The sequence below is a fragment of the Peromyscus eremicus genome, chromosome 5, assembly GCF_949786415.1.
Source record: "Peromyscus eremicus chromosome 5, PerEre_H2_v1, whole genome shotgun sequence".
Taxonomy (NCBI): domain Eukaryota; kingdom Metazoa; phylum Chordata; class Mammalia; order Rodentia; family Cricetidae; genus Peromyscus; species Peromyscus eremicus.
In genome coordinates this window covers 20,266,949-20,278,879 of record NC_081420.1, presented here as the reverse complement: position 1 = coordinate 20,278,879, position 11,931 = coordinate 20,266,949, and positions in this window count along the sequence as shown.

The following is an 11,931-nucleotide window of genomic DNA, read 5'->3' as shown; positions in this document are numbered from 1 at the left end:
ACAGAATACAGAAAATAACTTCATTGGCTACAGCCCAATCACCCACTAACCAAATAACTTAACTAGTTGTTTACAGCCTAATCAGTTAATTGGCTATAGAGCCTCTTGCAGTCAACCAAAGCCCATTTACTAGGATTCAACTCTATACTGGGTTGGTCTGTTGGGTTGAGCACAGGTGCGCAGTCCACGATCAGGGCCTCCTCCAAATTGTGTTCACTAGTAAGGACCAGGGGAGAGGAAGACATCTAGTGGGCAGGGGGGCTGGGAGTTGCTATGGTGTGACTCTAAAGAGCCTCCCCAGGCTCCTATTTTGAGAGCTCCGTTTCCGGTTTGGTGGAGCTGTTTGGAGAGGCAGTGGGACACAGGCAATGGAAGTAGTTAACCAGGAGTGGGCCTGGAGGTTATACGCTGAGCCCTGGTTCTGCTGCTCTCGGCTTTCTGGTCTGCCAAGGGTTGAGCAGTCTCCATCACACTATAGCAGATGGAGTCGCTCCACCAAGCCTGCTCGGCAGTGATGGGGCAATGTCCTGAAACTCAAGAGTTAAAGAAATCTCTACCTTAAGTTTCCTGGAACCTTCTCTGGCTCCTCTGAGGAGTCTTGGTCACAGTGATGCAGAAGGTTACTAATCTAGGGGTGGAGTTCGCACATGTCAATCACCCAAACTACCACAAAGTAGATGGCAGGGTTAGGTTCAAAGCCAGGAGTCTGTGAAACCAAAGCGCGTTGTTACATCGCTGAGTTGAGCTCGCATCGTATTGACATAGGCTCTTGATCGTCAATGTTTTAAATTAGAAACTCGTGGATGTTGGAAGGGTAAATTCGTTCATATTCCTGTAGCAAACTGTTGTGTGATATTTTGTTTGTGTTCTAACAAATAAAGCTTGCCTGGAGATCAGAGGGCAGAGCTAGCCACTAGTTAACCATAAAGGCCAGGCAGTGGTGGCACACACCTTTAATCCCAGCAGTTGGGAGAAGGAAGCAGGGAGATCAGGAGTTCAAGGCCACTCTGGGCTACACGAGATTGAACCAGTCTAAAAGAGAAACAGAACTGGGCAGTGGTGATGCACGCCTTTAATCCCAGCACTAGGGAGGTAGAGACAGGAATATAAGGTGGCTGAAGACAGGATCTCAGCCCCGTTCAGTCTGAGGATTCATACAGGTAAGACGTCTCCAGTGGCTGCTGCTCTGCTTCTCTGAACTTTCAGCTTTCACTCTAGTATCTGACTCCGGGTTTTTATTTCATAACACTAGTTAGGATCACCCTTCAGCAAACAGAGAAATACGTATACTAGAGGGGACAGAGTCACACATCAGGCTCTCATCAGTTCATTTCAAGCCATATGGCCAGACTTAAGGTTTTGGAGTTTGAAAATTGCAGACAACTATAGATTGTAGGCACGAGTGTCGAAGAATCATATATAATAGAAAAAAAATGTAATGGACAGGTGTGCTGGCTGGTTTTATGTCAACTTAACACAAGATAGAGGAATGAACCCTCCTTGAGAAAATGCCTCCATAAGACAGGGTTATAGGCAAGCCTGTAAGGCATTTTCTTAATTAGGGATCCATGGGGGAGGGCCTAGCCCATTGCAGGTGGTGCCATCTGTGGGCTGGTGGTCCTGGGTTCAAAAAAAAAAAAAAAAAGCAGCTGAGCAAGATGTGATGAGCAAGCCAGTAAGCTGCACCCCTCCATGGCTCTGCATCAGCTCCTGCCTCCAGGTTCCTGCCCTGCTGGAGTTCCTCTTCTGACTTCCTTCAGTCATTGAACAGCAATGTGGACGTGTAAGTCAAATCAACCCTTTCCTCCCCAACTTGCTTTTGGTCATGGTGTTTCATCAAAACAATAGTAACTTCAAGTAAGACAAGGGAATGCCTTCCAGACACTCTGCAAAGCTTGGTATGCAGGTGGCCTCACAACAGGCTTTGATGATAACTGTTGTTATAGCCCTTGATCTAAAACCAGGAAACTGAGGCGTGAACGGGTTAAACAATTTGCAAAAAGTCCCATGACCAATTAATCAACTTATTTGCTCAGTCTCGGTTTCAACCAAAAACATATGAATGGTCATGGTGCTGGAAGCCTGTCATCTCAGTTACCCAGGAAGCTGAGGCAGGAGGATCCCAAATTGAATGCCAGCCTGGATGACAGAGCAAGATCTTGTATCAAAATAAAATTGTTTAAAAGGGCTAGAGATACAACTCAGTGTAGAGCTCTTGCCTACATGTGCAAAGCTCTGGGTTTATTATCCAGTGTGGAAGTAAGGCTGAGAGCATGCAGTTATATGTGTGCGTGAGTGTGTGTGTGTGTATGTGTGTGTGTGAGTGTGTGTGTATGTGTGTGTTTTACTGGATAGTAGAATATTTCTAGAATGACTGAACATTGGGCTTTGATCTACAATTTCTTAGCTTTATAACTTTAAATTTTTCTTCTCTGCAAGAGGTCTTGGGTTTGATCCCAAAATTATAGAAGTAAAATTTACTTTTCCTTTCCATTATTTATCTTACTGCAGTGGCAGCCAAGCCACACAAATAGTTGTAGGTTTGCCCTGTGAGCACTGTTTGCAGTCTGTGGAGGGTGAAGAGGAGTGCTTACCGTCAACTCAGTCATATGTTTGCTCTTTATTGAACACCCACAGAACACTGTCGCTTTACCAAGGGAGACACACTTCTGATTAAGAGCACTTGCTGTTCTTGCAGAGGACCTCCCGTTTGGTTCCCAGTAGCTACAGAGCTGCTCACACTCATCTGTAATTCCAGTCCCAGCAGATCCAATGCCACTTCTGACCTCCTCAGACAGATGGCATGTACTTGGTGCACAGATATCCATGAGGGTGGAATACCCACACATGAAAATCAAATCAAACCAAAACAATACTACAGAAGAAAAGCTGGGCTATTGGAGAGGACTTTCCTTAGCCACAAGACTATGTAGAGAACTTGGCACAAACAGTCTGCTTTGCCTTCAGCATAACTAGCTCTGCTTCCTCCTGACCAATAACCTTAGCTCTCCCAAAGCAACCGATAACATTCCCAGAATCAGCTTCCTACTATTGTGTCTGACATTTCCAGAGTGCACTTAGACTCTCTCAGCGATTTATCAGAGAAGCATCTCTATTCTTATCTTTACTGAAGGATAAAGTGTTGAAATCACATCCTTTCAGAATTCTAGAAGAACTATGAGCTTGGTTTAGTCTTTAATTTTGCTCCTCGCTAGGACTTAAAACTATTGCTCAAAACATATAGAAAATATCTGCACTCAATTAATGATGAACTGAATTTTTTTCATCTCAGAAAATTAGAAAAAAAATTGTTTTCCATCAATGTGTTCTTTAAAGATTTGTAACAGTCTGAAGGATGGTTTTATTCTACTTAGGCATGGGTAGTGTCCAGAGAACGAAACCCAATGAGAAGAAGGGTTTCTCTACAGAAATGTAGTCCTTTTTTGGGGGGAGGGGGCAGGGGTGAGACAGGGTTTCTCTGTGTAGCCCTGGCTGTCCTAGAACTTGCTCTGTAGGTGAGGCTATCCTTGAACTCAGATCTACCTGCCTCTGCCAGGAGTGCTGGGATTAAAAGTGTGAGCCACCACACCCAGCTCAGAAATGTAGTCTTAATGTCAACTTGGAACAAATATATTCTTTCACATTTGAGATGCTGGCGATCAGTTCCAGGGTCTCACACACACAAGGCAAGTGTCCTGAAGTACACTCTCAGCCCTTTGATTTATTCTCATACAAATAATGATAATGTCTTTCTGCTGGTTTGACCTGCCCTAAAATATGATGTTTTCTTCTTCACAAAGATTCCCCTGGCATTTCACAGGGTTCAACTTTCCCTGACTCTGGAAACATGGACTTAAAACTGCTCGCTCTAAACCAAGGGACCTTGGAGGAAAAGAGACCTAGAAGAAAAACGACCTTGGAAGAAACCAGTAAGTCCGTGCTCAAACTTAAATCTGCAAGTTCCATCACCTCATTCATTCTTCATCTCAACTCATTGATTCATGGCAGACAACACTCTTGATGCTATGGTCACACTGGCGGGCAGATAGATATGGTCCTTTTTAAAAAGGTGGGAGGTTCTCAGATGTCTGTTTGCCTCAGAATCACTCAGAGGATTCAACAAAAGTTGAATTCAGAAAGTCTGCATCTGTGAATCTGTGTGGATTCTGAGACTGTTCTCAGGTGATGGCGAAGCTGCTGGCCCGAGAAGTCTGCCTTGAGAGCCAGCTAGCTAAGGAGACTTCAATATAGGTGGTGTTCTGATTTGTGAAACAGGAGCCTAGAAGTTAACCAACCTTGGCTATGGGGATGGAGAATGTGCGCCTGTCCCAAAGACTGGTATATCTCTGGAACTGAGTGATAGCAAAGACCGATCATTCCTTTTCACATTTTCACGTCATTAGATGTCAAATCTACATCCTGTCTGGCTAACATGACATGTGTTTGATGTATTTGTGGGGGGTGGGGGGGTGGTACGTGATCCTGTATAAATGCATGCATCCGCATATGGACAAGTGTGTGTACATGTACACATGTGTGCCTATGCATCTGGAGATCAGAGGTCAACTCCTTCCTCAGGAGCCATCCATGTGTTTCTGTTTTTGTTTGCCTTCAGGCCAGAAGAGGGCACCAGATCTCATAGATGGTTGTGAGTCACCTTGTGGTTGCTGGGAATTGAACCTGGGTCCTCTGGAAGAGCAGCCAGTGCTCTTAACCACTGAGCCATCCATCCATGTGGTTGTTTTTTTTTTTGTTTGTTTGTTTGTTTTCTTTTTTTTTTTTTTTGAGACAAGATCTCTCACTGTCTTGGAGCTCACCAAGTAGGCTTGGCTAATCTGCCTGTCTCTGTCTCCCCAGGGCTGGGATTACAAAGGAAAGGCTTTTTTACATGAGTGCTCAGGTAACTAGAAGGTCCACATGGTGGAAGGAGAGAACCATCTCCTGTGGGTGGTCCTCTGACCTCCACACGTGGGCTGTGACAAAACATGTATCCAAAGAGAAGTAAATAAACAAGTGTAAGAAGTTTTGTTTTGGGGGGCGGGGGTGGCGCAGGAGGGGGGAGAACAAGGGAATCCGTGGCTGATATGTAAAATTAAATTAAATTATAAAATTAAAATAAATAAATAAATAAAATTTTAAAAAACGTTTTGTTTTCAAGATTTAGCTCCCTATTTTGCATCAGCATTTTAGTTTTTGCTCTTTCCTTTGCATTTGGGTAATCTTGAGTGAGTTTTATTGTTTGTTGTGAGACATCTGATCTCACCCCTTTACCTTTGGCTGTCTAGTTATCATATCTGAAACCATCTTCAACCATTTGTTGAAAAGTCTACTCCCCCACCATCCATGCTCATTTGAATGATTATGGCATTTTTGTTAAATGTCAGTTGACCATAGAGATATGGATTTCTTCCTTCACTCTCAATTCTTCTCCACTCCGTCTGTCCTTGAGTCAGATTACACTGTCTACTACCCACTTCTGCTTAAACGCTGTCACGACGTTTCACTAAATGGATTTTGATCTGCTGTTAAGATGAGAAAGGTTTACAAACAGGCCGCATGTCTCATACCACCAGACCTCCCAATAGCAACAATTAACCAAAGTTCCTAGTGAAATCTGAGCATCAGAAAAATGATGGATAATAATACACCCAATATTGCCTTACAGAATCTTTCTGGAACTCCAGTTTAGCTTGGGCATTCTATCTTTCTCCATCCCCAGGAGACCTTTGTGTGGGAGCCCATTCTTGGGTTCGTCATGGCTTTACCCAGCAGGTCCGCATAGAGGATGATTAAGACCACGGGCCTGAGTGCAGGTGTCTGAGATGGTCTGCACTTGGCTGTGCTGGGGGAGGAGGTCTTTTGCTCCACCCCTTGGCATCCCTATAAAAACCCTGGGGCAGAGACAGTCAGGCCCGTTGGAAAAGGTTCCAGGCTTTCTTGAGGCTATCCTTTATTTTCTATCTGTTTATCTCCGTGATATTCTCCGCAATAAATTCTTCTATCTAATATTTCCTGCTTGCTCACACTCAAGAAAACTCTGGGGAGCTGTGGGGTTGGTGGGTAAACACCCCACACCTTTGGCAATGTCTGGAGACTTCTGTGGTTGCCACAACGTGGATAAGCTCTGATGGGGATGGGCCAAGGATCTGATGAACATAGGCAGGCCCTTCACAACAAAGAACAGGGTCACCTGTTTTTGCCTTTCAGCGTCTCTAAAGAGTAAATCTCTAGTCTCCTGCCTGATATTTGGGGCCCAATGTGAGGTACCTGCATTTCCTCTTTTTGGTCTTTGAGACACAGTTTCTCGGTATATCCCTGAACTCACTCTGTAGACCAGGCTGGCCTCAAACTCAGAGATCCGCCTGTGTCTGCCTCCCAAGTGCTGGGATTAAAGGCACATACCATCTCTGCCCAGCTTCTCCATCTACTTTTTAAAGCTTAGCATGATCTATTTCCCATGACCACAGCAAAGACTACAATATTTTTTCTTCTTAGTTTTCTTCTATACCAAATAAACATTCTAAGAAAATGCTGGCCAAGATAAGATAGCATTTACACAAAGCTGAACAGCTAAAGGGCCAGCCTGCCTGTGCCCTGGGGCCTTCTTTTCCTGGTAAATGCCACAGTTAGAACTAGCCTCACAAAGCAGCTCTGAAAAGCTGGGGTGGGGGCTGAGGTTGAGTTGCCTGTGTCCTTCAGGCCAGGAGGGCCACCCTTCCTGAGGGAGCTGCACACAGCTGCCTTTTCATGAACAGGGCCTTTCTTTTCATTGCAGGGAGGTGAGCAAACAGCCTGAGGTGGGGATGGCATGGCTCTCAATCAAACAACTTCGAAGTGAGCAGGAGAGGAAGGAAGCTCAGGGTGGGGAAGGTCCTGAACGCTTTCTGCTTATGAGATGGGTATGAGTTCATGAGAGGTTATTTGAGGCTATTTATCCCAAGCCCTACTCACAGTTGTCCTTGATGTGAATACCAGAGCATTAGAAATCAGGGGCACTTACTGTTTCTTCTGTGCAGTGACTGGCCCGTTTTCATTCTTCCGTGTAGACCTCTGTACCACACATGTGGAGACAGAATGAACTCATACTGTGATCCACCCAATCTGGAGACTTTGATATTCGCATGGAAAGAATTATGCCCACCAAGTCAGCTGGAAGCAGTTTTTCTGGGAGAACGATGCCCCTATTCCCATTCACTCGCTTTTTTTACGATAAGCAAAAAGTCTGGAATGTTAGGATCCTGCCCTCACTCCACATGCACAGCTGGGGGTCTTGCCTCTTATGTCATCAGGGGGTGCTGGCAACTATGTACACGCAGCGTGGTCACGCAATCTGTGCCTTAAAAAAGCCTGACGCGGACCCCACCCTCTCTCTGCTCTCTGTTCCCTGCTCTGCTCTGCTCTGCTCCCCCACCACCATCTTCCTCTCTCTCCAGGCCTGGCTCTCTTCTTTCCCTTCTCCACCCCCGCTTCCCTCCTAATAAAGCTCTGAAAACTAACACTGGGTTCTGTCGTGTCCGTGACCTTTCCACGTGGTAACCAGCGCCGTAACCAGTGCTGTTTATCATCCTTTCGCTCCATCTTCATTTCAGTTTAGAACATGTCGGGGGTCTATTAAGTTCTTTTCTTATTGCTGTAATCCAGACATCGGCCAAGAACCATCTATAGAGAAAACTGGCTTGTGGTTGAGAGTATGTCCATCAGGGCAGGGAAGGCGGAGCTGCAGGAGGCTGCAGGCAGGACCAGGAATTAGAGGACAGGAAGTAGGGCTGGGCTATAAGTTCTGAGACCCATCCCCCCCAGTAACCCACTTCTTCCAGTGAGGTCCCACCATCTAAAGGTTCCTCGGCTTCCCCAAACAGCACCACTAACTCGGAGCCATATGTTCAGACACATGATCCTGTGAGAGATAGTTCACATTCAAACTGTCTGTGTGTATGTGTGTCTCATTGGGGGTGGCAATGCTCAACAATTATATACACAACTTCCTCTGCCTCCTGTGGACAGGCCAAACCACAGGCAAGAGTGCTAGGGACACAGCCACCCATGGCAGAGCTCTGGGGGAGGGCTGATAGCTGGGACAGAAAAGAACCAATTCTCCTAAGAGACTAGACTTCAAGAGGAATAGGATCCCTTGGAAGTAAGAAATAGGAAGATGATACAATAGTTAAAAAAAAAATAAGCAAGGGAAGATTGTCAGCTCTTTTAAGTTGGAGCGAGGCAGCCTAAGCCGTTCTAGTCAGAGATTGAAATCTCAACATTAATCAGGAATTATTTGTTGAGAATCCAGCGTGTGGGCAATTGTTAAACAAAGAAAAAAGATCATTCCCTGGGGAAAGTGCCTTGCTGTTCTGTCTCCCCTGAGCATGATACAAAAGAAAACGAATTTTCATGGCACTCTAAGAACTTCAAATGAGCCACAATGAGGCTTTGTGGGTTATTTTTGTTTTGTTTTTTTAACTTTCCATAATGAGAGCTGTTAGATGCTGGACGGGCTTGTCAAGAGGTGAAGGAGCCAGGAGCGTACAGAGGTCGTCTCACACCCATTGGTTCTGGGTGGCTAGAGACCTGTGGCTCACAGCAACCAATGGTTCAGATAAACCTGGGTTGAGATGGCTGTATGTTGTTTCTCTGCATGTGTTACTTTGAACCTTGGATTTCACTGGCAAACCTCTTGGAAATATTGAAAACAGTTCATCTGGAGAAAAGAAAATGGATGTCTGACCCTCAGATGAGAGACATCACAACAAGAAATGTTGCGTTTAAGTAAACACTTTCAGATGCAAGGAAAATAATAGAACAGGGGCTAGAGAGATGGCTCAGCAGTTAAGAGCCCTGGCTGCTCTCTCCCAGGACCCTGGTTTAGTTCCTAGCACCCACATGGCAACTCACACTCATCTGTGATTCCAGCTCTAGGGAATCTGGCTCCCACTTTTGGCCTCTATTGGTACCTACATACAGGTACACACACACACACACACACACACACACACACACACACACACGTAAACGAAAATAACAGAATCAAACATGGAAGGACATAGCAATTTGAAAGTAATAAGAATATGACAAATGACAAAAAAAAATTGTTAGCCAGTTATTCATTCAAGTCAGTTGGGTGAACATTAATTTTCCAGTAGCTAAATGGATAAAGAGTAACAATAACCCACATGGAAGACCAACACCCTGCCAGTAAGTGAATGAACGAAATAGTCTTCCAGATACCTACACACATGGGAAAATCAAATTCAACCTAACAATTATTGATTTTTTTCTAAATCAACTAATTGCTCTAAGGTAATCATTTCCATTGCTGCTGAGGATGCAGAGGAAGGGATAATCAGGTTATTAATGGGACTCTAACGGCACACAATCAGTTCAGTTGCATCTGAATAGTGGGTGAAAATCCAAAGCAAGCACATGGACAAGATGTAAAAGAGTAGAGGAAGTTGTGTTACCTGTAGAAGGTGAGGAGAGCTTCAGGAGTCACCTCCTAAGCAATGCCCTCCTCATTCAAGGAAGTGTAGGGATTTTCTTACAAAGCCTATACATGTGCACACAGGGGTCGACTCATTCCTGAGCATGTTCAGTGAAGCATTATATTCCTGATCTTGCTGTTTAAAGCCAATACAATATACACAGCTCTTGCCTCAAAGGGAATATGTTATTGGTTGTTTTTGTTACTCTTTTTAACTCTTTGGGGGCCTGCCACCCAACTCCCAAATAAATACATGGAGACTTATTATTTCTTATTAATGCCTGGCCTTAGCTTGGCTTGTTTCTAGCCAGCTTTTCTTAAATAATCCCATCTACCTTTTGCCTCTGGGCTTTCATCTTTCTCTATTCTATATACCTTTCTTTACTTCTTACTCTGTAACTGGTTTTGTGGTAGTGTGGCTGGGTTGGGTGGCTGTGTGGCTGTGTGGCTGTGTGACTGGCCCCTGGTGTCCTCCTCTCATTTTCCTTTTGTTACTCCTCCCTTCTCCTGTTTATTCTCTCTGCCCTGCCAATTTTCCTCTTCCGCCCAGCTATTGGCCATTCAGCTCTTTGTTAGACCATCAGGTGTTTTCAGCGGCAAAGCAGCATAGCTTTACAGAGTTAAACAAATATAACACAAAAGAATACAATACACCTTTGCATCGTTAAACAAATAAATATTTCACAGCATAAATAAATGTAATACTTTTTTTTTTCCGAAACAGGATTTCTCTGTGTAGTTTTGGTGCTTGTCCTCGATCTTGCTCAGTAGACTAGGCTGGCCTCGAACTCACAGAGATCCACCTGACTCTGCCTCCCAAGTGCTGGGATTAAAGGCGTGCACCACTGCCACCCAGCTATGTAACACATCTTAAGCTAATATTCCATACCTGGAATAAGAGAGTTCGTTCTGGAGTGAAATAGAGTGACCATGGCTCAGGAAGGGTCACTTAGTTTACCTCAGATTCCATGTTCCAATGAGGTAGTGCTTTCATCACAATTTTATAGTAACAGTACAAAGAAATTAGTAATTCAAGGTACTTTAAAAATACACAGATAGGCCAGGCAGTGGTGATGAATGCCTTTAATCCCAGCACTTAGGAGGCAGAGGCAAGTGGATCTCTGTGAGTTCAAAGCCAGCCTGGTCTATAGAGCAAGTTCCAAGACAGCCAGGACTATTACACAGAGAAACCCTGTCTCAAAAAAAACAAAAACAACAACAAAGAATACACAGGTGGATGCAGTCAATGAGATGTCACCAGGGGATAAAGGTACTTGATGCCAAGCTGACAACCCAGACTTCATCCCTGAAACATACACAGTAGGATGAGAGAACTGACTCCAGCAAGTTGTGCTGTGACCTCCACATGTGCACGATCACATACATACAATTAAAATAAAATAAAAATACATTGTTGGAGGGTCAGCAACATGGCACAGTGTGTAAAGGTGCTTACCACCAAGCCTGACAACCTGAATACTGTGGGATGTCTTTCTGTACTTTGTGAATATATGTTGTTCCCATTGGTTAATAAATAAGCTGCTTTGGCCTATGGCAAGGCAGCTTAGAGGCAGGCGGGAATCCAAGAGAGAGACAGGAAAGAAGAAAAGCAGAGGCAGAGAGACACAAGCCGAAGGAGCAACAAGATGTCAGCAGATGGGTAATGCCACGGCCACGTGGTGACTTTTATAGATTTATAAAAATGGGTTGATTTAAGATGAAAGAGCTAGCTGACAAGCGACTAAAGCCACAGGCCAAACAGTTTGTAAATCATATAAGCCTCTGTGTTTACTTGGGTCCAAGTGGCTGTGGGGCCGTGGGTGAGAGAGATTTGTCTGGGGCCAGGTGGGACCGAGAAACTTCTAGCTACACCTGAATTCAATCATGTGGTGAAAACCCACTCCCATGGGTTACCCTCTAACCTACACACACATAAAGAGAGAGAGAGAGAGAGAGAGAGAGAGAGAGAGAGAGAGAGAGAGAGAGAAATGGTTAAAAAAAAAGGTTAAATAAGCAAAATGCATTGGTGGGAAAGTTGGCAGAGGAGTAGTAGAAAGGGGGTGGGGGATCTCTACTACAGGCTTCAAGCACTAACTGATGACATTCTTAGCCTTTGAGCTGGTAAAAGCTAGGGGTCTGTTCATAAATTACAAAAATATTTACCAAAGAGTCCCAAGGATGCTAGGTTACACATGGACATGTGCAATGAAGAACTATTTAAAGGACTATTAGCCCAAGATAATTGGGCTCTGGACCTGCAACATTCCAAATCTCCGCTATCACAGGTGTCATCACTCCATCAGCCTGGGGAATCTTTAACAGAGGTGTGGCTTTCTCCCTGCTGGGAACTTCAGTTTGCAAAAGTAACTTAAGGAGAGACAGCAGACATCTATTTAAGCATGTTTAGCTCAAGATTCTGGGGCACATTTAAGGTTAAAATGGTGGACAGGAATGTC